The sequence below is a fragment of the Spermophilus citellus genome (assembly GCF_964194105.1).
Source record: "Spermophilus citellus genome assembly, chromosome: 3".
In the NCBI taxonomy this organism is placed as follows: Eukaryota; Metazoa; Chordata; class Mammalia; order Rodentia; family Sciuridae; genus Spermophilus; species Spermophilus citellus.
Window position 1 is genome coordinate 142,808,340 of NC_138184.1, and position 24,861 is coordinate 142,833,200.

The window sequence follows — 24,861 nt, forward strand, 5'->3', positions numbered from 1 at the left end:
GGAATTTATAAAGATATTATAAGGATTCATCTTAACAGGCAAAACAAATATTTCTATCATGAATAAAACTTAATTTATTTCAATCTTTATATAACTTTTGTTATGCATTTATTTAAAAAAAACAAGGAATTCACCTGGATTAAAAAGTAAAGAAGCTTAATTTGGTCTCTTTCCAAATAACATCAATATTCCAACATTCTCATTTTTTTTTAACAAATGGCTAATGAGCTGAAATTCCTTTGACACCAGAGGTACAGGATACAGAGGACAAGATTCACATCTTTAAAAATCTCAAACTTCCAGAAAGACTTTTTGACCACGGCTTTAGTCATGGGGTTATCATATTGAATTTTGACCCCATATATGGGTAATCCCTGTTCATATGTACTTTCCTATGTTTATAGTGTTGGAGTTGGTGAAAAATTGACATGAATTCTCATGTTTGGCTTTTGCTCTACTCTAACTCCAGGAACACTGGAAATGTAGTTGAAGCACATTAAGTTTTGGATTTTTATTGATGGTTGTACATATGACAGCAGGTTTATGTTTATTCATTGGAGTTGAGTATGGGCCTGGCAGCTATTTTGTCTACAGTTATTTCCAGTTACAATCAGATGGGCTGTTTTCTTAGCAGGACTCATGAATAGGCACAGTGGTGATATTTCAAGTGCTGGGCAGTTTCCTGCTCTACCTCCATCCTCCAAAGGATGTAGAGGATCTGAATAGGTGGCAGGATACCACAGACCAAGGAGAAGCAAAAAGGGGAGGTGAGGCTCTGAGGACCATGATTACAATTCTGCCTAGGACAATCCTAGCTGGCACTAAACTAATCATCTAGACACCTATAAATACGTGTTCACTCTTCCGTGCATTTTATACCTGAAAAACACTCAGCCAAGAGGGGCATTCATAACTCCTAATCTTCAGGTTTAAAGCCTGTTTCATGTCTTCGTGAAGGAAGATTTAAATAACACCATTAACAGAAGCACAAAGTGTGTGCAAAGGCACTGTATTATCTGATGGCCTTTCTGTAAATGATGTGTATAATTATTCTACATACTAGCAAGCTTTTTAATGTGAGTTGGACATTTGGTCATTTATATTATTCCACTGGCTTTCAAAGTTCTTTTTCATTTTTATGATATCATTGATATGTGATTGCAACATCCATGTGCCCCAGAAACATTTTTTTTTTTTTGGTACTGGGGATTGCAGCTAGGGGTACTTTACCACTAGCCACATCCCCAGCCCTTTTATATATTTTGTTTTGAAACAGGGTCTTTCTAAGTAGCTTAGGACCTTCCTAGGTTGCTGCGGCTGGCCTTGAACTTGAAATCCTCCTGGCTCAGCCTTGGGAGTTTCTGGGATTACAGGCATGCTCCACTACACCTGGCCACAGAAACAATTTAGAACTAGAAAACTGATGGGAGTGGACAATATATAATGAATGGCAAAATCTCTTTCCATTCTTGGAGAGGTAGTATTCCAAAATTTGAAATGATTCCCTCTATAGAAAGATAATTTTTTTATTCCCATCTTCTTAGATAAGCCATAACACAAATTCCCCAAATCCAGAGGTAGCTCCCCACTCTGCTCCCTTCCTCTACCCTCTCATTTTTCCAAAAGGGAAGGAGTAATTAATCTAACTTCCCATAGACAGCATGGGACAGAGCCTACTACTAACTCCTGACATGCAGGTAAGTGATTAGCAAATGTCGAATTTAATTGACTTTTAACAAGACAACAAATTACTTTCAGTTCTTTCATCAATCATAAAAATATACAGCACACTCTTTAGGTTCAGTGCTCTGTGCTCAGCCCTGTCACTGTTCCTGAAGTGACGACCTTGCAGATGCAGGGAGGACAGCTACAGGGAATGCAAGGTGTCCAGCATTTGCAGTCAAAAGGAGACACAAGGAGGAATCTAACACAGGTCCCCAAAGAGGGCAGTCAACAGTCATGGTGCCTCAAGGTCTTCCAAGTAAGATCCTGCCCAGAGGAGATTTTGATCCAATTGAAGGTCAAATCCTCTGTGTAAAAAAAATTACTATAATATAAAAGAAGAGCATCACGTGGCATGGAACAGGGTACAGGTGGAACAAGGCCAGAAAAGAGATCCCAAATATTGCTGAAGGCAAATATTACAATATTATGCTCTCTTTACCTGAAATTCAAATTTAACTAGGAAGCATGGTTTCTTTTCTGAATTTGGCAGGACCTACACAGGAAGAGAGCAGGAAGAGATGGAAGATGCGGTCAGCGCTCTGACTCCCACTGGTGGAAGTTGTTTTGACAGCAATCTGATTGAATCTCTTTTCACTTTGTTGTCTCGGCAGTCCTTACAGAAAATTTAGTTCATATTAAAGAGAGAGAAAAAGAATAGCCGGGATAAAAAAAAAATGAATAAACACTTCTTTCTTTTTCTAAATATTTTGCTCACAGGAATCTAAATATAGTCTCTCCTACACTGCACTGAGCTTTAAACCTGTCAAGTGTTTAATTTTTAAGTGCTATGACCTCCCAAATCATAGAACATCCACAATGAACTCCTGCATTCAGACCAAATCCACAGGGCTCTGAGCCACATCCCCACCCTTGTCTCTCAGAGCCAAGGGACCTGTCTGGAGAGACTGGCAACCTTGCACTCTGACCCAGTAGTGTTACAGAGACCCACCCACTCCAGGGGCCCACTCTGTATGGGATTCAGGGCCATCCTGTAAGACTTGATTTTTTTTTTTTTTTAAGAAAGAAGCTTAGCACTGAATTTCAGCTCCTGGGTGTGTAGGAGTCTCTTTAGTGAGGGTGAGAGACTCACCATGAAGACAGTGTGATAAGAAGAAGTAAGGCAACCTAGAATTCTTACATTCTCATTGAGAATCATGTTGGTTAAAATCCAGTGACTTGATACAAAATGAAGGACTACCTTAGGAAAGGACAGATTCAGGAAGGTGCAATAAATGTAGTGTATCATGACATGAATAAAGGCTGATTCTGGAGCTTCCTGGCCCCTGTGACTATCCTATTAGAGCAGCTGGAGCCACCTTGGTGAGCTGAGCCACTGTATAAGACTGATGGAGGTCAGCTCTGCCTGCCTGCTCTTGGAAATTAGTGAGCCAACTCCAAGGAGTGGGAGAAACCCACCTTTTTTAAGAAAAAGAGGAAAAGTAATAATTTGCATACAAATTACTAGATCCTCTAATGCTGTCCTAAGATGATTTTCCTGGTTCACAGAGGACATCCCTTCTTAAGGAAGGCCAAGTCCAGCTGGGCACACTGGTGTACACCTGTAATCCCAGGGGCTTAGGAAACTAAGGCAGGAGGATTGAGAGTTCAAAGCCAGCCTCAGCAAAAGTGAGACATTAAGCAAGTCAGTGAGACCCTGTCTCTAAATATACAAAATGGACTGGGGATATGGCTCAGTGGTTGAGAGCCACTGAGTTCAATTACTGGGATCAACCCCACCAAAAAAAAAATGATCAAATCCAGGTTTACTTGAGTGAGCAAAGACATGGAATGGATCCTTCTCAAGGCACAGGGCATCTGGTATACAGGATATGATCATGCAGAATGGAGGCTGACTTTTTTTTTTTCTTTTGGTACTGGGGATTGAACCCAGGAGTACTTTACTACTCCCAGCCCTTTTTATTTTTGATTTTGAGACAGGGTCTTGCTAAGTTGCCCAAGCTGGCCTCAAACCTGCAATCCTCCTGCCTCAACCTCTGGAGTCTCTGGGATTACAGGCATATGCCATTGTGCCCTCTCTTGTCATGAGCCATCCTTGAGATGCATATGGGTCACCACACATGGAAGACTCATGGATAGAGACATCTGGTGTCTGGGAATGGCCAGTGGACAGTGCCTCTAGTTAACTGCCCAAGGACAATATGTATCTCTTTTCCACTCTGCTGTGACCCACATAGCATCTGAGATGGGTGCTGAGATGTCAATCAAGTTACTGACTGCAAGACAACACAAGCAAGACTCCACCCTTGAAATCTTATCTCTGCCTTTGATGTCCCCAATATAAAGAAAGCAAGTGCTAGCTCTATTTTGCCAGAGTATAGAAGCTCTATCCATATGATCAGCTAGCCTTTCCTGCTCTAACTTTCTGAAAATATTTTCTATGTCCTGTGGTTTTTTTCATCATTCTATTTTTCCTAGCTTTTATTCCATAGCCAGCCCACTCCACCAAGGGGAACCCTATTTCTGTCGCCTGTGCGGGACGCGGGCAAGACTCTCTGACTTATTCTTTTTAAAAATGTAACTGAGCATTTTATTCTAAAAAAGCATCATCTACAGGAAGCTAGTGCATCAAAGCAGGCGGTACATGCCTTATTGTCCCTGTTGGTTAAATCATGCTTGGAATTGCCTCGAATGCACTATTGCTTTTCTTGAACGTTCTTTCAGCTGCACTTCTCAAAGTTGTCTGGTCATTCCAAACAGAAATTTTGTCATACTTGTTTAACATTGCAGATTCTTGGTCCCCACTTTGGGCCAGCTGAGCCTGCTGAGGGTGGGGATGTGATGTGCTATTTAATCAGATCCCCCTACATGATTTCAAAGCATATAATAAAGTCAGAATTACTAATATAGAGAATATATGTATATATATATATATATATATATATATATATATATATATATATATAGAGAGAGAGAGAGAGAGAGAATGGGTTTGATAAAGGATGTTATTTCAGCAAACAGGCCTAAGTTATTCAGAGGTATTCCCATAAGTGGGGTGAGTGATCACATTAGGAATTCATTTGAGACAAAAATAAGGCATGTTCACAAGATAAGATTTTCACTGTGACTTGTTCTGTAGGTATTTCCAAGAGCGATTCCTAATACTCTCTGAGCAATGGGAATTTGGTGGAAATAAAAGAAAGCTTTCCAACCTGACTGCCAGAAGGGTATCATGCTCAGGTATCACAGTCGACCTTCCATATCCTTGAGTTGTTCATCCCCAGATTCAACCAATTGGAATATTTGGGGGAAAAAAATTCCAGAAAGTTCCAAAAAGCAAAACGTGGATTTTCTGCATGCCAAGTGCTATGCTGAGTCCATGTGAATGAAGAGAGAAGTGGGCATAGTATTGGGTGCTATAAGTAACGTAGATATGATTTAAAGTGTTTGGGAGGCTGTCTGCAGATGATGTGCCAATTCTATGCCATTTTATATAAGGGGTTTGAGCATGTGGACTTTGATATCTGATGGGGGATCCTGGTACAATATAATGAGGACACTTAAGAGTGACTGTGTATGTTATAATAAGATCTACTTCATGACTTTATTGTCACATCTCAAATAAAGTTATTTGTCAACACCATGACTGCTTAGGATGATCTGGGTCCTGTCCAATCCTGTCCATACAGTCCACACGTATGTTCCACGCATGTGAATCCAACACAGATGTCCCGGCTTCCAGCTCTGGCATCCCTGCCCCATAGTCTATCCTAGACCCCAACTGAACTGAATTAACTGCACTTCATATGTGTAGTCACCCCAATACATCCATCATTTTTCATATGTTCTTGTTTTAAGGTCCTGAATTCTCTTTCAGAAGGGCAGAGGGAATGATGGTTGAGGAGCAGGGTCTGGACTCAAACTGCCTAGTATTAACGCCCAATCTACCTGTCTTTAACCAGGTTACTATTTTCTCTCTCCCTCTCTCAGTCCCCTCACCTTTAAAACAGGACTGTTAACAAAACTCATTGTGTTGTTGTAATAGTTAAGTAAGTATAGCATGTTCTGCACCAAGGCCTGGCACACAGAGGTGTTCAATGAATACCAGCTTCTGGTATCCAGAAAAGATCCCCTTTGTGTCAAAGGAAGAGCCAGTGCCATTCTTCCCTGTGTTCTCAGAATTCCTTTTACCTGTCTCCATTAGAAAACACCACCTCACTGATTTTTAAATATATGATTGCCCGTTTCTTCTCTAACAACTCTGAAAGGTTTTTGTTTTGTTTTTGAGAATAGGTCTCTGTGTTGCCCAGACTGACCTTGTTCTCTTGGGCTCAAGTGATCCTCTTGCTTCAGCCTCCTGAGTGGTCAGAACTACAGACACTCACCACTGCGCCCACTTTCTGTGAGTTTTCTGAGACACCAGTTTTGTTTTGCATCATCATTATGTTCTCAGGATGTCTCCTATGTCTGGCCCAGAGTGTGCAGAGGCAGACTCATTATCTCAACCTAACACATTCCTACAAAATGTGTTGGGCAACCGAGTTTCAAACAATAGCCCTATATTCCATGACTTCACAGAGAAAAAAAATAACCATTTTCGAGCATCCCAAAATCAATTTTATAAATATCACTAAAATGCTATAAATAACTATCCAACCATATAGATTTTTGATGGTATAAAATATTTAAAGACTGATTACTTAATTATTTAATACTTAGTGGAGTAATGAGTATGTATGCTTATGTTCAGTGTGCAGCAGAAGAGAAGGGAATTTCATTATCCTTCGACACTGAGGGTATACTATAATAAAAATAAACAATGAAATAATATTGCCCAAGATTAGAAAGTTATTCTCTAATTGGACCTGAGTTGGGAGTGCCCTCAGGTGCCTGGTCTAAACAAATGCTGGGGGACTCATGCCTCAGGGGAAAGGTAAAGAAATTGTGTAGTATGTTTAAACTCAAGGCCAATTAGAGGACACTGAGCCACAAAAGAAGCCCACCCTCACAGTCCCATGCCCTGCTGCTCAAAGTGTGACCTGGGGACCAGCTGCATTGACATCACCATGGAGCTTGAATCTGCACATCAAAGGGGCATCACATGCACATTAAAATCTGAGAAGCTGCCACCGAGTTCTCACACATGAGAACTTGGTATAGCAGTCTTTTAACTTGGATAGGATTTTTTGGCTAGAACTTTTAGTCATTATAACAAATATTCAGATAGTGAATGTTCAGAGAACAAAGGATGTTGGTGCTCATTAAAAGTTTGCAGAATGAGGCAAAGAATGTGGATGCAGGTCCTTGCTCAGCGTCAATCCAACTGCTATGCGACCCTGGGTAGGTTATTAAACTTCTTTGCATATCATTTTCCTCAATTTTCAAATGTGCTATTTTAATAAGGCTGTTTCAGAGATTAGATGAGATATTGCCTGTAAAAAACTCTGAGACTTGGAACACTGTGGTAATAGTTCAACATTGATTGAGTGGCTACTCTGTGCCAAGAACTGTCCTGAGGGTTTCATGTATATTATCTCTCTTAAGTCTCCAAATAACCCCATGAGGTAAGTGAGGGCTGTTATTTTTACACAGAATCACTAAATAGCTAGCTAGAGGCCACAGAGGTAGTAAGTGGCTGGGCCCAGCCAGACAGGATACCCTTAACTACGGGGCTACATTGCTTCTCCAGTAGACACTAATCAATGTTGAGCTATTACTCAAAATCCACAATTTAGCTAAATATTTGATTATCTGAATGATTTTTAACTTCTCTTTGCCAGGGTAGAACACCTTAAAATCTCTTTCAAATGATCTGAATTCCATCAATACATTAGCTAAGGATGGGGTTGGGATATAGCTCAGGGGTAGAGTGCTTGCCTAGCATGTGTGAGGCCTGGGTATGATCCTTAGCACCATCACAGCACACGCGTACACACACACACACACACACACACACACACACACACACACACACCACAACACACACGTTAGCAACTGAGAACTTTGAATAAATTTGCCTGGAAGTAGTGGTATTTGTGGGTCTCTTAAATATTTCTCTCTGCTTTAGAATTATATATATTTCCAAACTACCTGGTTTATTTCCCAATGCATTCTTCTAATTTTAAGGAAGAATTCCCAGCATTTTGCAAAGCTTGAGAGAACAGTCGAGTGACAGCTGCATAGTGAGAGCCAGGATGTATAATCCTTAAATGAGTTTTCTTTATAGTCAGATTATCATTGCCTAGATAAACACAAGTTCTTTCATAGGAAACACAAAGGCATTTAGAGAATATTGTGAGTCCTCTGTAAACAAGGTTTCCAATTATTGAAAAAAACAAAGCTTTTATAATCCCTTAGCAGCTGGTATATGTTAAGTTTTTACTTAACAGAAATAATTTTAAAAAACCAATTTAGCAACCTTTTACACTGGGTAGCTAGACTGCTGGATTCTCAGAGATAAAGATCGACTCAGGGAGAGCAAGCTTTTGATAGGGGGACTTGTACTGGTGGTATTGGGGCAATTTCATCCACAAAAACTAAATATGGATAATTCCTTTCTAATTAGAAATCAAAGATCTCTGCTGAAAAGGAGAGAAAGAAAATGCAAGTACTGAAATTTACATTTTTTGAGTCAAAGTGCATTAATGAAAACTGAGCAAACATCAAATATTTCCATTTCTTTCCATTTGGAATCTAGAGGCTACTTTTCCTCCTGGCATTACTTGAACATGACAGAGTATAGATGAGTACATTTCTTCCCATTTTGATAAGAATATATTATATAATCAACCATTCAGTCTTTCTGTAATAAACCTTAAAAGGTCATCAATGGCTTTGCTGAGTTCTGTAAGTACACACAAGTCATGGTTTAATAATATGATCTAAATAGTCCGTTAGCAGGTAAATGAACCCACATGTATCAAGTGAGGCCAAAGCAGTTCTTACTCTTTCAGTTGTTCTCTGCCTTCAAGTTTTCTTCTAGGAATTTGATTTAAAAAATCAGTGATAACATTAGAATAAACAGACAAGACCTTTCTTTAGACCCGTAGAGCTCAAATAAGTGATTTTGCCTCACCCCCACCCCAGGAGACATTTGGCAAAGGCTAAAGACAGCTTTGATTTTCATGACTGGGGGGAGGGTGTACAACTGGTCTGAGATGTTAATAAACATCCTACAATACACAGGACAGTTCTCCAAAACAAAGAACTATCCACCCCAAATGGTAATAGTGAGAAAATGCTGTTTTGAAATAAAATAATTGAACTTTGAGTGTTCCCAAGGAAGGTCACTTAAAAAAAATCATAAACCAAAATGCAAATACACAACAAATATTTTAAATGCATCAGGTAAAACAGAGTAAAAAGAAGGAGGTAACAGGAACTATTTACTTTTGATAATCTGGAAATTTTTAAAAGGTATTTAAAAAGAGCAGACAGTACTGGTGAAATACCTCTAATTAATCCAGAAAGCAGCTCAGATGAATATAAAATGGAACAGACTAAAATGTCAACAGGATTTACAAGGGAGCCCACTCCCTACTTGGAAGAATTTGAACAATTTAAACTATATGAAAACACTAACAAAAAAAAAATGAAAGTTATTTCTTGGGAGTGAGCAGCTAGGCTATGTACACACACAGACTATGAGCCAGTTCCTTGCTGCTCTAGGCTTGCTGCTCTGAAACTCTGCCCTGACCACTGGGCTGGAAGCAACCTCCACCACTCACAGTATCCCCAGGCACAGAAGACACCCTTGGACAAATAGGTGAAGAGTTATCTGAATGTTGAACCAGCATGGACCTCAGGGAAGTCCTGATTTCCTAGATTTCATTTGATAAATCACTGTACAAAATAAGCATCGTAAAAGAGGGAGATTAAATGTGCCCCAAAAACAGTTTTGAAAAGCAATGGAAGGGCAGCTATATCCACACACACACTCATACAAATTGGCCTGCCTCTCCCATTGAGTCTTGGTCCTGGTTCTTCTTCTGAACAGACCTACAGACCCTAACTCAGAACTCCCCTGAGGGCAGGTCTGGGATAAGCAGAGGCAGAGCCAATTCTGAACAAGTTCCCTCCACGTGGAGTGGGTGCTTCCATTATCCCAACAAGCAGGTCATATAATGACTGTTGTCCCCATTTGCAGGTAAGCAGAGGAAGGCCTATATGGCAACCTTGACTGAAAGATCACAAAAAGTTGGGGAGATGAGATCTAAACCAAGATCTGAGTAATGTTGATGCCAAAGCCCATAATCTCACTCACCAAGAGGAAGAGAAGTTGTCCAAAGACAAGAAAGAATATATGCTGCTGTCATTGCTGGTTGATCTTCAAATGGTTAAAAGGCCCAAACAAGTCCACTTTGGGAATCTGGGTAGGTTGGCCCAGGAAAATCTGTCTATCATTTCTGGTGGCTCAACCTCCTTTACTCAGGCCTGTGAACGCACCACCCCGGGCATCATCTGCCCAGTGCCTAAACCAGACATTGTCATCCAGATCCTTCCGTTGTCCTATAACCATTTTGGTCTGTCAACTAAGTCTTTCTATCATACGTATTCCTTAATTGGTCTTGAAATGGTTTCTTTCTGTCCATGTTCATGCACTGTCTGTTCTCCTGGTCCTTTGAAATAGTCTTTCTACTGGTCTCTGGTCAGTGCTTACTTTATCCTCCCATCTGTTTTCCAGTATGAAGTCAGAGAAGGCAAGTCTCATCACATCACTCTCTGCTCACCATTCTTCACTGGTTCCCCATTGCCAGATGGTCAAACCTACACAACTCCGTGGGACGCCCCCCAGACCACCCTACTTCAAGATGGCATCTCCTCTCTATGGCATACCTCATCCCTCCTTCTCTGGCTTACTCTGTTGGCATGACATTTATCACCTTACTTGTGTGTTCTGATGGGTCATTGTATGGGTCAACTTGGTCAGGCCATGGGACGCCCAGATGTCTGATTAAACACTTTTTCTGGTGGTGTCTGTGAGTGTGTTCCTGAAGGAGGTAAACATTTGACTTGGGGAGACTGAGAAAAGCAGATGAGCCAATCCGATGTGGGTGAACATCACATAGTCTGCTGAGGGCCTGAATACAACAAAAAGGCCGATGCGGGATGGCTTTGCTCTCCTCCTGGGTGACCCCTTGAGCTGGAGCATCATTCTGTCCTGCCCGTGCTGCACCTGATTCTCAAGTCTTCTGACCCAGCCTAGACTCAATACATTGGCCCTCCAACTCTTAGGCATTCCTTCACACTGCACCACAAGTTTTCCTTCACATGTAGCTTGCAGATGGCATATTGTGAGACTTCTTAGTCTCCACAATCATGGGGCAATTTCATCCACAAAAACTAAATATGGATAATTCCTTTCTAATTAGAAATCAAAGATCTCTGCTGAAAAGGAGAGAAAGAAAATGCAAGTACTAAAATTTACATTTTTTGAGTCAAAGTGCATTAATGAAAACTGAGCAAACATCAAATATTTCCATTTCTTTCCATTTGGAATCTAGAGGCTTACTTTTCCTCCTGGCATTACTTGAACATGACAGAGTATAGATGAGTACATTTCTTCCCATTTTGATAAGAATATATTATATAATCAACCATTCAGTCCTTCTGTAATAAACCTTAAAAGGTCATCAATGGCTTTGCTGGAAAATGCTCCCTGCACTTGAGTGAGCAGCAGGATCTCCGCAGAGCTTGTTAAAGCACAGGTTGCAGGGCCTGGGGGCCAGTATTTCTGATTCAGCTGGTCAGGGTGGGCCAGGTGACAGCCTTGCAGCTGGTCCTGGGACCACACTTTGAGAAGCACTAGGTTAGAAGCCAGTGTCCTGGATGTGGACCATCTGGATTGAAATCTGGCCTTTGCCTCTCTCAGGCTGCTCGTCTCTTTCCCCCTGTGTGCAGTGAGAGGGAGAACAGTCTTCACTTACTAGATCTGTCTCTGGAGAACCCGAATATGTATGTGTTTTTGTGCCAATCTCTTCCAATCAAATGGAGATGACACAAAGGGCAGGGATTTTGTATTCTGTGTACTGCTGCATCTCTAGAGTCTATAATGGTTCTGGCATTTAGTAGGTGCTCAGTATATATATAGATTTAATGGATACAGGGATGATGTACAAGTCTTTCTAGGAGGGCCCTTACTTGCGTATCCAGAACATGTCTTCACTGGCACATGTGCTCTGGCCCACCACATCCTCACTCCCCAATTCTTAATGTTCCTGATTCAAAACTCCTTCTAGTTTCTGAAACATGTCCTTGTGACTCATGTGTAGGCCATTGTTTGACAGGCTCCTTCCTCTGTCTGGAATTCTAATACTCATTCCCTAATCTCTCTATGCCTTAATCTGGCAGCATCTCAGAGGATTTTAAAGATAAGAGCTCAAATGCTGCCATCTTGGGGAGCCTTCTCCTGGCTGTCTCGAGACAGGTATGTTTCCTGTTCTCCCTCTGAATTTTATAACAGGCTGTTAGGTCCTCAACATTTTACTGACATTGGGATTGTTGGTCTTTATGAGATCTAGATGTGAGCTCTTGAGAGAAAGTCTCTTGGGTTTTTTTTATTTTAAAATTTTATTTTCCTCTCTGTTGCCCCAAATCCAGACACATATCCTTCACAGAGCTCAGATTCATGGAACTAACAGATTTATTCAAAGACAAGTTTGCTTAATGCCCCTAAACTCCCTTTCTGGGGAACACTGAAATTTCAAAAGTGGTATCCACAAAAGACTGTCAGTAGCTATAGCTAAATCCTTGGTGCTTTATGCTTCTGTGGCTTAGAACAAAACTTGCTCCCTTCCCGCTTTCTGAATTTGCAAAGTGAAGACTCAAGAACATGGAAAGTGACCATGACTTGCCGTTAGTGGGTCCAAAAATCCAGGTGCCATACATTCTGTAAGACAAACGGGTGAATATGTGAACCAACATAAGTCACTCAGCTACTGTGCCCCCGAAATTTGCAACTTGAATGGAAGCCACTAAGGGAAGGGGTTAGGAGTTGATTCACATGCATGAAGAGCCTATCAGAAACAGTTGTCACTAGGTACCAGCCATTGTTCTAAGTATTTTCTTTTCTTATATTAACCCATGCCATCCTTATGACTACCCAGTGGGTAACATCTATTGTACTCATTTTTCTAAAAGATGAATTAAGGCAGATAGAAACTGAAAGCAGAGGTAGGCTCGATTACCTGGCACCCTAACTGTCAGGCTCTATTGACCTGAGGTGCTTTAGTTCTGCACCAGGGATCCCTGGAGATGTCCTATTTCACACCCTTCTCAGAGCCCTTAGATCAGCTTTTCTTTCCATGCAGGGAATTTCCTCATATCCTTCTATCCATCCTCCATCTTCTCCCACCCTTTATTCTTCGGGAGGTAGGGGTGTGCTTCAAAATCATTTCTGTTGCTCACAGTAGAACCCCAAGGGATATTCCCATTAAATCTAAATCCCAGAGCTGGAGCCACAGTGTCTGTAGGTTTGCTAAGCTCTACAGGTGGATTCTGACTTGCACCCAGGACGAGAAAAAATGATGTTGAATGGCAGTTCCAGAACCTTGAGAGAATGAACGCCTTCCTGGACACCTTTCTAGGACCTCTACCTGGATTCTGGTTCACCCTCACAGTAGGCTTCCAGGAACACCAAGAGCCCAGCCACAGATAGCTCTCACTGCTCCAGCACACTTCCCACCAGCTCCTCTGGACCTTCAATCCCTTGCTACATCTTCCCTGCCACTTGCATTCCTTGGAGCCACGTGTTGGCTCCCAGAACACACCATCAGCCCTCCTTGTTTGTACAATCCAATTAGGCACACTGTTCTGGCTCTGACCTGGCACTCTTCTTGGTTGGAGCTTTGTCCTCATCCTTTGACATCCCAAAGCTAGAGCTCCAAGTGAGCTTGCTGATTCCTCCAACCATGCCAAATCCCAGGGAGGCCATATGACTAGGCTGGGCTGGTTGGCTGGCTTCCCACCAGAGCAGGGGATTCAAAACTGACACGATGGCCTGCCTATGCTTTGGATATTTCCCACAAACAGGTATCTTATTTTAAAATAAGAAATCCTGTAAAGGGGAATCAAAACCCATGATTTAATCATGGGCAGAAATTTTACCCTAATATCTAACCTCATATACTTTTTTTGCCTTCTTCTCCTGAGTCTTCAGTGCAAGTGAGAATCTGAGACCATTCCCCAGAGAATAAAGATTCCATTATTAGAAGCCATCTCCATGCCACCTGATTGCCTGTTCTTCCTCAAACTAAATAATCCTTGTTCTTTTAACCTTTTCTAATAGGCCCCACTTTCTAATCCTTAATTCATCTTCATTATTCTCCTCAGAACTCTCTTTAAATTCTCCACATACCTCTTAAACTCAGAGAGCTTGAAGTACCCAATAGAATCGAATCAAATCAAGGGATGACTAACACTGCTGCTCAATTTCTAGAGGGGGAAGATTGGGAGAGCACAGTCATTTAATTCCTCTCTTATGTTAGCAAATTCTTTCCTTCAAGGTTTCATGGTATTCAGGGTAAGTGTACTATGCACACTTTGGAAAAGGCAAAGAATACCTGTCATTCTTCTTCTCCTAGAAGCTTTATATCTTTTGCTTCCTACAAATGTAAGCATATGACTATGTTTGAACTACTGGATAAAATTAATATACCTAAAGAAAGAAAAAGGAGGGCAGAACCTGGCAAATGGTAGAAATGAAAGATTTGCCTAATGAAGTGTTCATCTTTGGGGCACAGAAGCCTTTTTAGAGAGGTTCCCTCTTCAATCACCTTCCCGTAGTGAAATTATAATACTAGAGACAGATCCATTGTGTATCTCTCCATGTTCTGTATGCACATTTGTGCTTTATGTATTAAAAGAGTAAGATTTTTTTTTCTCATATGCCCTCCCAAGATTGGTTCCTCCTCTTGGGCATGATACTGGTCCTGTGAGCTCTCCAAGGCCTTCACATGCTTTGCATATACTCTTCCCCCAGGAAGGTGGGCTGCATGTTTTGTGTCCTTATCACAGAAGCAAGAGCTTCAGCTCTGGATGGCTAACACACTTGCTCTCATAGCTAACCAGGGCCTGCAGCAGATTCAGGTTTGAAACCCAGCCCCTGATCTCAGGTCCACCAGTCATTTCTATATATCATAAGGATGTCATAAAACCCCAAAGCCTGTCCTCTAGTATTTTAATTAAGTACCTAATTTAGCATTTATGAAACAGGCACTCCCCCCAAATGATTCCTCCTATGATAATAATAAGAGAATGAAAATGCTTTAATCATATTTGTCCTTGCTTCCAACCTTCTGTCTCCTGATACATTTCTATTCCACATTACTGGTTCCTGAGCAGGGTGTATGGTATTTCCGACAGTTCTGAAACCCAGAAGCTCCCCTGCTGGTTAGGGCTGTGCATGCAAGAGAATATTTTTGTTCTTGGGTCAGAGTACACGTGGCCCTTGCTCTTCTTGCATGAAGAATTTTTTGTTTTTCTTCTTAATATTTTAGTATGAAAAACTTCAGACATTTGATAGGACATATGAAGAGATGGTAAGATCTTTTCAGCAAGCACTCATATATACATCACCTAAAACCTATATTGTTTTATGGCATATGTATTTTTTGTCCCTTTATCACCCATCAGTCCAAATTTTTAGAAATGTATTGAAGTTCCCGACATAGCACATTTCCCTCTAAATACTTCAACATGCCAATCATTAGTTAGAATTCAGTGACATGTGGACTTCTAATATGAAGGTAACACCCGATTAATTTTTGAAATTAAATAAATTGAGTGCAGATTACCTGTTCAGGTGTGGTTACCCAAATAACAATTCCACACACCCCCCTCCCACTCCCTGCTTATGGGGTTATGCCACATTTTGTAGCAGGCTGCCATTTCTTGGCAAGGGAGCAGATGGCCATGAGAGAGCACATGAAAGAACACATGCTTCTTGTGACCATCTTGGCCTCTTCCGCCAATTTATTTGTGCTAAATATGAAGGCCAAGCTGCTTCTTTAAAAGGCTTGGAATAAGCTGGGTGTGATGAGCATGTCTGTAATCTCAGGGGCTTGGGAGGCTGAGATAGGAGGATTGTGAGTTTAAAGCCAGCCTCAGCAACTAAGCGAGGCCCTCAGCAACTAAGCGAGGCCCTCAGCAACTCAAGAGACCCGTCCCTAAATAAAATACAAAATAGGGCTGGGGATGTGGCTCAATGGTTAAGCATCCCTGAGTTCAAATCCTAGTAACAACAACAACAAAAAGGCTTGGAATAAAATTCTCCCTTAATTATAGAGCTGACATTTTCTTTTTTCGGTAACATTATATAGCATTTGGGAGATGGTGGAAATTAAAGAGCAATATATAAATGCTGGCCACCTTCTTAGCACTCTACATGTAGTAACTCATTTTTTAATGTTACTTTTGTGGTGCAAGATTAGTGATCAGCAAACTGTTTCTCAAGAGGGCTAGGTAGTAAATAGGTTAGGCTTTAAGGGCCACAAAGTCTCTCTTTCAAGAGCTCAAGTGTGCCATGGTAGCATGAAGACGGCCATAAACAATACAGAAAAGAAATGAGGATTGCTGGAACCCGTAAAACTTTATTACAAAGTCAGCAGGCTGAAGTTTGCCCATGTCTCCTCTAGACAAACTAAGAATTCATTTTGAGAATCCATTCTCAAAAATCAGTTTTAGGACATCATACAGTTATCTCACAACACAGAGTTGGCCAATACCTCCAAGGTCTTTTAATTCACTGGTGGGTCAAAACATTTTTGTGTACATGCCTCTTCATTTCCTGTACTATATGGAAAGAATTATTATTTTTTAAGCTGTCTTATAGGAATGCCAACCAAAAAAAAAAAAAATCACCATTCACTCGGGCAGAAAATGGTTGAATTCTATTTTTAAACAATGAGAAAAGTGAAACACAACAGAGTCAGATCTGCATCCTTGAATTGAAAGGTGTTCACGAGACAGCGTTAAGCGTGATCTTTGAGAAGCCATGGAACAGAGGACTACCACAGAGCCAAGAGACACCCCGAGAAGTGTAATTACAGACGTGGTAGAAGTACCCAGGGAGATATAGGAACAATTTATCACACAATCGATGTGTAATTACCTAGAAGGACACAAGGTGCTGGCTGGCAACCAACATGCCTTTGTTAGGCTGTGCCAAGGCTATTTAATTTCCTTCCATAGGAGATAGGGAGATGACACTGGCCATGTAAATAAGGAGGAAGAAAGAGATACCATCGCTAAAGCAAAGCTTGCTATTCTGTCCAACAAGACAGAGAGAGATGCTGTACTTAGAGCTGATGGCAAGTGCGGGTGATCTATTACAGGACCCAGCTGAAAGTGATTAGGTGATTGATTACCAATGGTTTGGTCAGTGTTCACCTGGAGGTGACAGGGGAGTGGTAGACTGAGGCCAGGAGGCAGGGCAGAAAGAGCACCAGCTCTGGACTGGCTTTTATTAGCAAATTTGTCACCTGGACTGAGAGATGCTCATTAAGCACACAGATGATTGGCTGAGAAAAAGGACCTAGTGCTTTGGAGAAAAGAAATGTGATTCAAAGTATTCCTGACATAACGATAATGAAATCATTATCTTTGTAAATGCAATGATCCACTCAAAGCAGGAGGAAATCTAGCAAGGATGATTCATGCATAGTCATTGGATAAGTTAACTATTTAAAACATCCAAAAAGCTGAATTCATTATAGTACACACTGAATATGAATGATTGTGAGTATGAATCATCTTAATAGAGCTAAGTCTGCATAGTTTTGTTAGAAGGGAATACAGACATCACATTGATGGTACAATAGCAGAAAACAGGTGGGTGGGGGCAAAGAGAGGAGATGAGGCTAAATTAAGCCGTGACCAGACCCAAACAAGGATTCATATTTGGTTTGCAGCATAACAGAGTGTGGGAAAGTGAGATACAGAAAAGAGGAAAAATGTTTTTAAAGGGCAGAAAATAACATCTAGGAGGAAGTGTATCTAGAAGAAACAAAGAAGGCTATGGGATGACCCGGAGTCTACTTTGAAATTCATGAAAAGTCTCACACAGTGCTGGTCCACCGGTATTAGGAGGGAAAAATCATCTTGATTCTTCTATCCTTAGCTTAGGACAAAGGGAAGCATATGAAATAGCAGAGAGAAGTGAGAACAGTTGCTGGAACAATCCTCCCTGCACTTGAATGAGCAGCAGGATCCCCGCAGAGCTTGTTAAAGCACAGGTTGCAGGGCCTGGGGGCCAGCATTCTGATTCAGCTGGTCAGGGTGGGCCAGGTGATAGCCTTGCAGCTGGTCCTGGGACCACACTTTAAGAAGCACTAGGTTAGAAGCCAGTGTCCTGGATGTGGACCATCTGGATTGAAATCTGGCCTTTGCCTCTCTCAGGCTGCTCGTCTCTTTCCCCCTGTGTGCAGTGAGAGGGAGAACAGTCCCCGTGGGATTGCTGCAGGGGCCAACTTGTAAATCAGTTAACATGGAGCACAGTAAGTACTGCATACACATTAGCTCTTTTTACTAGGAAAAGACTCAGTAAGCAAATAGTCAGACAGACAAGCAATAATACTCTTTTAGCGTAGTCAAATTTAGGTCTGGACTCTCTGAGAATGCACTGTCCACATTTTTTGATGGAAAATAGAGCTGAGGTTAGAAACCGGTTTTCAAGCTCTCAGTACTTGGTCGGCTAGGCCACATAGGCCATGTTCTCTTAGGAGACACAACTCACCTGGGGCAAAGTGCAACCTGCTTTTATCTGCACTGTTTTTCAGTTACAGTTTAACCAGGTGAACAAAATCCTGAAGTACATCTTTATAACCCCACCTGTGCAACCAGTGCTATGCACCTGCCCCTCTTCTCCAATCCCTGGCCATGCCAGAATCTCACCTGACCTCTGCCTTAGGCCAGACAAACTACGGGGTTGTTATAGGAGCAACTGCTGTGGAGGGGTCATGTCTGCTTTCTGTTTGGACGGTGTCTTCCTCCATTTTCTGCTGCTATAATACAATACTAAAGACTGTTTATCAATAATCAAAACTTATTTGGCTTATGGTTTGGAGGCTGGGAAGTTCGAGAACATGGTGCTGGCCTCTGGTGAGGGCCTTCATGCTGCGACATAATGTGGCAGAAGGGCAAAAGAGCATGTGTAAGACCATGAGAGGAAACTGGGCCCAACTCATTCCTTTTACCAGATAACCAGCCTATACCCTTGATGACACATTAACCCACTCATAAAGGCAGCGCCCCAAGACCCAATCATCACCTCTTCAAAGTCCCACTTCCCAATGATGGTATGGTGGCAATGAAATTTCAACATGAGTTTTGCAGGGGACATCCAAACCATCAAAGCAGCACATGGTTGGCCTTCCCAAGGACTCAACTTCCTTGTGGCTATTCTGTCTCAATTTGGATTGCCCCACCCTGTCCCCATTGAAGAGGTTACAGTTGACAAGGTTAGGGAAGAATGACAGAGCATGTGTTGCAGTACTGGATGCCAGAAATTATTCTTTGTTTCTCTAAAGCCATGGAATTTAGAGAATTCCATCTCTAGTAATTATAAATAATGGAATTCACATATTTAAGTTAGACCTTAAGAAATAAAAATCTCCTGTGAGATGAAAGAATCTTCTCAGGAAACTTTTTCTATCAAATACCATTTCATCTTCCCTTCATTTTTCTCATTCCACTTTCATCTGAACTTATGCTCTGGCTGTTCCTTGATGGGTCTTTCCAGATCTGCTCCTACGTCCCTTGTCTCCGAGCTTCCGAACCTGTGAGCAGCTGGGCCCCCAGAGCCCTGCCTACTGCCTATGAGTTCACCTTCAAAATGTCTAAATGGATTCCAGATGCACACTTGGTATTACCCTAGACGTTCTAAGTACTCCAAAAAGAGAGAATTGTTTTTTTTGAAGTGGGAGGGGGGTCAGCTATGAATGTTGGCAGATCAAAGTACTTGTCAATAAGAAGGAAGTATATTTTATAGATAAAAGCACCTAACATTTGGTTTTATCTTTAGGGGGGAAAAAACCTTTTTTTTTCAATTATTTTGTCAAAAAATGTTTTCTAACATTAATTTTACTATAAGGCTTTCTCACCTATACCTTAGTGAGTCTGAAACCAAAGCAAGACTCATTCAGGACAAAACCACATCAAGAAAAAAAGCTGAGTGCATTAGTGATCGAGATGAAAGCCTGGGAGAAAAAAATGACGGCAAAGCCCTTTATTCTTGGTAGTGTCAATATTTAGGGGGGAAAAGAGACCAATGGAGAGGGCCTAGGATGAAAAGAATAGATATATTTCTTGCCAGGGAAGAAACAGCCTTCTGATTACTACTATAAAGCCAATTAAAGGGTAATGAGATTGATTTTGCTTGTGGCTCCTAGAATCAATCTCAAGGATTTAAGATATCTCTTGCCTGGACGTCTTGAATCAGTAGAGTTTTCATGTTCCACCAAATGCACTTTATTTTAAAACATCAATTTTCAATGAATAAAAGAAGAAAGGGGAGAACAGTGGAACAGTAGAAAATCCCCGTAAGTTTTTCCTTAAAACTTGATTTAAAACATTGAGAATGGTTTGGAAAATCATTCAGCTTGTTCACGTCTCTCAGACATGCCTGAGACAAGATCAACGCCTACAGCAGCAAAACTGAAGTCTAGGTGTGATTAATAAGAACTTCCAAGAGCATAATGAAGAAGTGGAATGCTGTTGCAGGCTTCAAAGAAGAGTTTTACAAGTAAAAGTGAAAAAGATGGAATGGGTGGATATTCAGAAGTATCAAAACCAGGGGGAAAAATGCACAAAAAAAAAAAAAAAGAAGAAAGGGATATTCTAAGCGGTGTTTAAAAAAGTGAATACAATTCATTGGAAGATAAAACGTGGTAGAGAGGTGCAATTGCAATTGAAGATTGTCATTGTCATCTAACTCTGTCTAACCTCTGGCAATCAGGAAAAAAGAGGATTCTGATCACAAATGCTGAAAATTTTAGTTCCACCATCCCCTTCTCTATAAAAAACCAAAAACAAAAACCAGAGTTCCCAATGGGTTTATTCTATGGCAAGAGAGAAGGGAATGAAGTTGTATGAGGTAGGGAACAATTTGAAATAATAATATGTAATTTTATTTTCTTTTTTGGGAGGGAATTGCTTTTTATAATACCGTATTCACTACAGCGATTTTGAAAAAGACAAATGACACCAAATCATGTAGAGTCACAAAAGAATTTCTGCTTATTTGGTGTATCCTTTAGGTAATTCTAGTGGAATTTAACTTTAAATTATTCATGCAAGTAAATCTTAAACATTTTGGCCTTTTGGGAAGGCCAAAAAGAAACGTGGACTATTCCAGGAAAAAAAATATTAGTCTGTGTTTAAGTAAGTATCTTCACAACTGCCAAAAGTCTAACTCATTACCCTAATAACAGCATTGAGTAAACCTGATCTGCTATTAGTAATAGTTTGAGGATTCTAAATTCCTTACGTTAGCGATCTCTATCTTTTTTTTTTCTTTTGAGTTTGCTCTATATTTACTGATCACCCACTATTGTTTGGCTGTGCTCCATCCAGAGATATACCTATGATTAAGACAGTGGAAGTCTCAAGAGCATGTATTCTTCTGGAGAGAACTACACACAGAACCATTAAATACATATGTTAAGAAAATATATTGGGGGCTTATTAAGTGGTCCCCTTATCTGTGGTGACTCTTTCTGCAGTTTTTGTCACCCACAGTCAACTATGGCTTGAAAATATTAAATGAAAAATTCCAGAAATGAACAATCCTTCAGTTCTGAATAACTTGCATTATAGCATGTTCATAATATTGTTCTATTTTTACTATGGATTGCCATTGTTAACATCTTACTATGCCTAATTCACAAACTAAATTTTATCACAGGTATGTATATTTAGAAAAAATACTAACATAATTCTATTCACCATTTTGGGCATCCACAGAATGTTTTGGAACATATCCCTTGTGGACAGGAAAGGATTATTGTTCTATAAGCAAAATGACAGAGAATATCTAAGAGTTAGGGAGTTAACTAGCACATAATAAGGAGGGCAAGGAGGGAAGAACAGAGAAGTTCATTACATTAGACAAAGGGGAATGAAGGGAAGGGAGGGGAAATGGGAATAAGAAAAACAGTAGAATGAATTGGACATCTAGTTATTTTCATGGGGTTTAGGAAGTGTCTTTATTATTGGCTGACATTTAATCTGAAACCTGAAAATGCAAAGAACCTGAGACAAGAATTCTAGGCAAGAGGCAGTGCAAAGGCCCTATGGTTGTAACATTGTGGTTTGGGTGATAAACAGGAATAGAGGCTAGTAGGGCTAAAAGGCACTGCAATCTAAGAAGAATGAGATAAACTGCTGACTACGGCAGAAGGCAGAAGGCACAATGTGGCTTGTAGGCATAGCAAGAAGTTTTGCTTTCTTCTAAGATTAATGAGGAGCTACTGAAGTATGTAACAAAGATGATTTTGGCTCCTGATAAATGGTGTGTGTGTGTGTGTGTGTGTGTGTGTAATTAATGTTGGCTGCAGGGAAAGTGCCAATCAATCCAGGCAAGAAGCGATGACATGGAGCTCCGTGACAGTCATGGAGCTGAAGGCAAGTGGGTACATGTGAGATAAATGTGGATGTAAAACTGTCACTTAGAGAAGAGAAAGGACTGAGGGGAGTCCAGGCTTCCGATGTTGGGTGCCGCTGAATGGAGTGGCCAGGTTTCTTTTGAATGCTAGGCCCATGATGGCCTGTGAGGCATCTACCTGCAGAGGTCAAGCACACAGATGCACAGAGGTGGCTGCAGCCCACGGGGAGGTCTTAGCTAGAGAAACAAATTTGGGAGTCGGTTTTCTTCTGCACAGTTCCTGGCAGACCACCCAGGCACACATTTGGTAATTAATAAATGCTTATGAAGTGACTGATGGATAATTGACTGAAAGGGCAAGTGAGAATTTTGCATCCTGGAAGACGTCTTGAATCTCTTGGCAAAGAGCATCCAGGAAGTGCTTGCAAAGTGCCAGGTGCTGCAGCAGCTCAATTAATATTCATCATTGTGGATGCACAATGAAGAACCTCAAGGAAGCAGCGAACTGCTATTCCAGTGGCTGACCCTGCCCGGCTTAGCTGATGCCAGGCCCACTGTCCAGCTGCCTGTACCTCCTGTCCCTCAGCCTCAGGATCTTTCCTCTTGGTGGCTTAATTCCTGGCCCAGGCATCTTGCTTAGTTCTCTCCATTGGCATTGTTTGTGTTCTTTTTAGATGTACATGACAGTAGAATGCATTTCAACATATCATTCATACATGGAGTACACTTCCCATTCTGTGGTTGTGCGTGATGTGGAGTTAGCTGGTCGTGTGTTCATATATGAACATAGGAAAGGCATGTCCGATTCATTCCACTGTCTTTCCCATTCCCCCTCCTTCCCGTCATTCCCCTTTGTCTAATGTAATGAACTTCCGTTCTTCCCTCCCTGCCCCCCTTATTGTGTGCTAGCGTCTGCTAGCAGAGAGAATATTCAGCCTTTGTTTTTTGGGGACTGGCTTATTTTACTTAGCATGATAGTCTCTAGTTCCATCCATTTATCAGCAAATAGCATAATTTCATTCTTCTTTCTGGCAAGTGATATTCCCTTGCCTAGATGTACCACATTTCTTCATCCATTCATCTGCTGAATGCACTGGTTGGATCCATAGCTTAGCTGTTGTGAATTTACTTCCATTTTGTCCTTCCATTCATGGAATACTGTCATGGATCCCACTGTCCCCAGGGACTATCTCAGAGCCTGCTCTCCAGGGGTTTCAGAATCTGCCCTGAATCTTATACATTAACTAAGTTTCTATTATGGGCCAAGAACCACAGTAGACACTTGAAATATTTATAGCAATCCAGAAAACCAGATGTTTACCTTTGGCTTCAGCTTTCATCTAGCTGGGAGAGTCAGTGGTTGGCTCTGAGTCAAAAAGCTAGAAAGTGGTGGAGCGAGAAGTCAGGACAAGTCCAAGTTGACGTTGCGGCTGAGCTCCCTGCCCTCTTGGGCCTGCTGGCTGCTGGGGTTTGCCTGTGGAATCCGCCTGTACACTCCTCTCACCTTGCTCCACACTGGAGTCCTGGGGAGGTGGTACCTATGCTGACAATCAGTCACCAAGGCGGTTGGCCTGCAGCTTTACCCTGGAATGACACCGTTTCCTACTCTGCAACTGCGGGCTTCACTGGGCACTCATTTATCTTGTGAACTGGAGGATCCTCCCCTGAGAGAGACTCACAGACCAGGGAGGTCACCACAGAGACAACAGAGAAGGGGGGGATACTGCAACAGCCCAGCCAGGACCAGGGAAGAGGTGGCAGCGAGGAGATGGGCTGGTGACTCTGGAGGAGGGCAGAGAGCTGTGTATAAAAGGACGTGGACTCTTCACTAGCTATAGGTAAGAGGGCAGATGAACTAGAAAAATACACATCAAAAAGCCATATTCATTGTTCAAACAAAATAGGCTTCACGGCTTTATGTAAATGCGTTAATAAAGCTTCACTCTCTCTGGCCACATGCTCTAATGGGGAGGCTTTCTGTCTTCATTAGGCATGTCCCTGAGCAGCCAGCTGTGTACAGGCAGAGACTTTGACTCAACCCTGTGGCCAGCAGGAGCCACAGTTTCCCAGCATCCAACAGGAAACAGTGCCTCTGCTCCCCGGAGGCCAACCCCTGGGAGGCCCAGTGGTTGGGACAGGAATTACCTGCAGTTCACGTTATTCTGGAGGACAAAGTGCATGTGGCTGCTCCGGCTGGGGCTCATCCCAGCTGCACCTGTTCCTCTAGCTCACTTGACCCTTCCTTGGTTGACACCTGGCTGGCTGGCTGGGCCCCACGCTGCCTCCAAAGAAGTCAAGCTGATGAGTACCCATTTTACAAGAGGGTTTGTGTCAGAGATGGGACATGGAATTTTTAGAGGCCAGCTACCACACATCAATCAGGTATCCCTGATGAAGGAGTTGAATTGAGAAAGGTGGAAAGATTTGTTTAAAAGACAGATGAGAAGGAAAGACAGGCCACACGTGTACCATATCCTTTAATGACAGCATTGTGGTGTCGGCCATTCAGTAGAGACATGGTGGCTGTGCTCAGGTGATTAGGAAACTCATTGGTGAAGGAGGGCTTGGGAAACTCCTGT

At 41.7% G+C, this 24,861-nt stretch overlaps 1 protein-coding gene across 2 annotated transcripts in view; it reads right to left on the reverse strand.

Moving 5' to 3' along the window:
* CHN2 (chimerin 2) overlaps positions 1-24,861 on the reverse strand; it is a 328,816-nt gene that overhangs the window by 141,179 nt on the left and 162,776 nt on the right. The window lies entirely within an intron of this gene.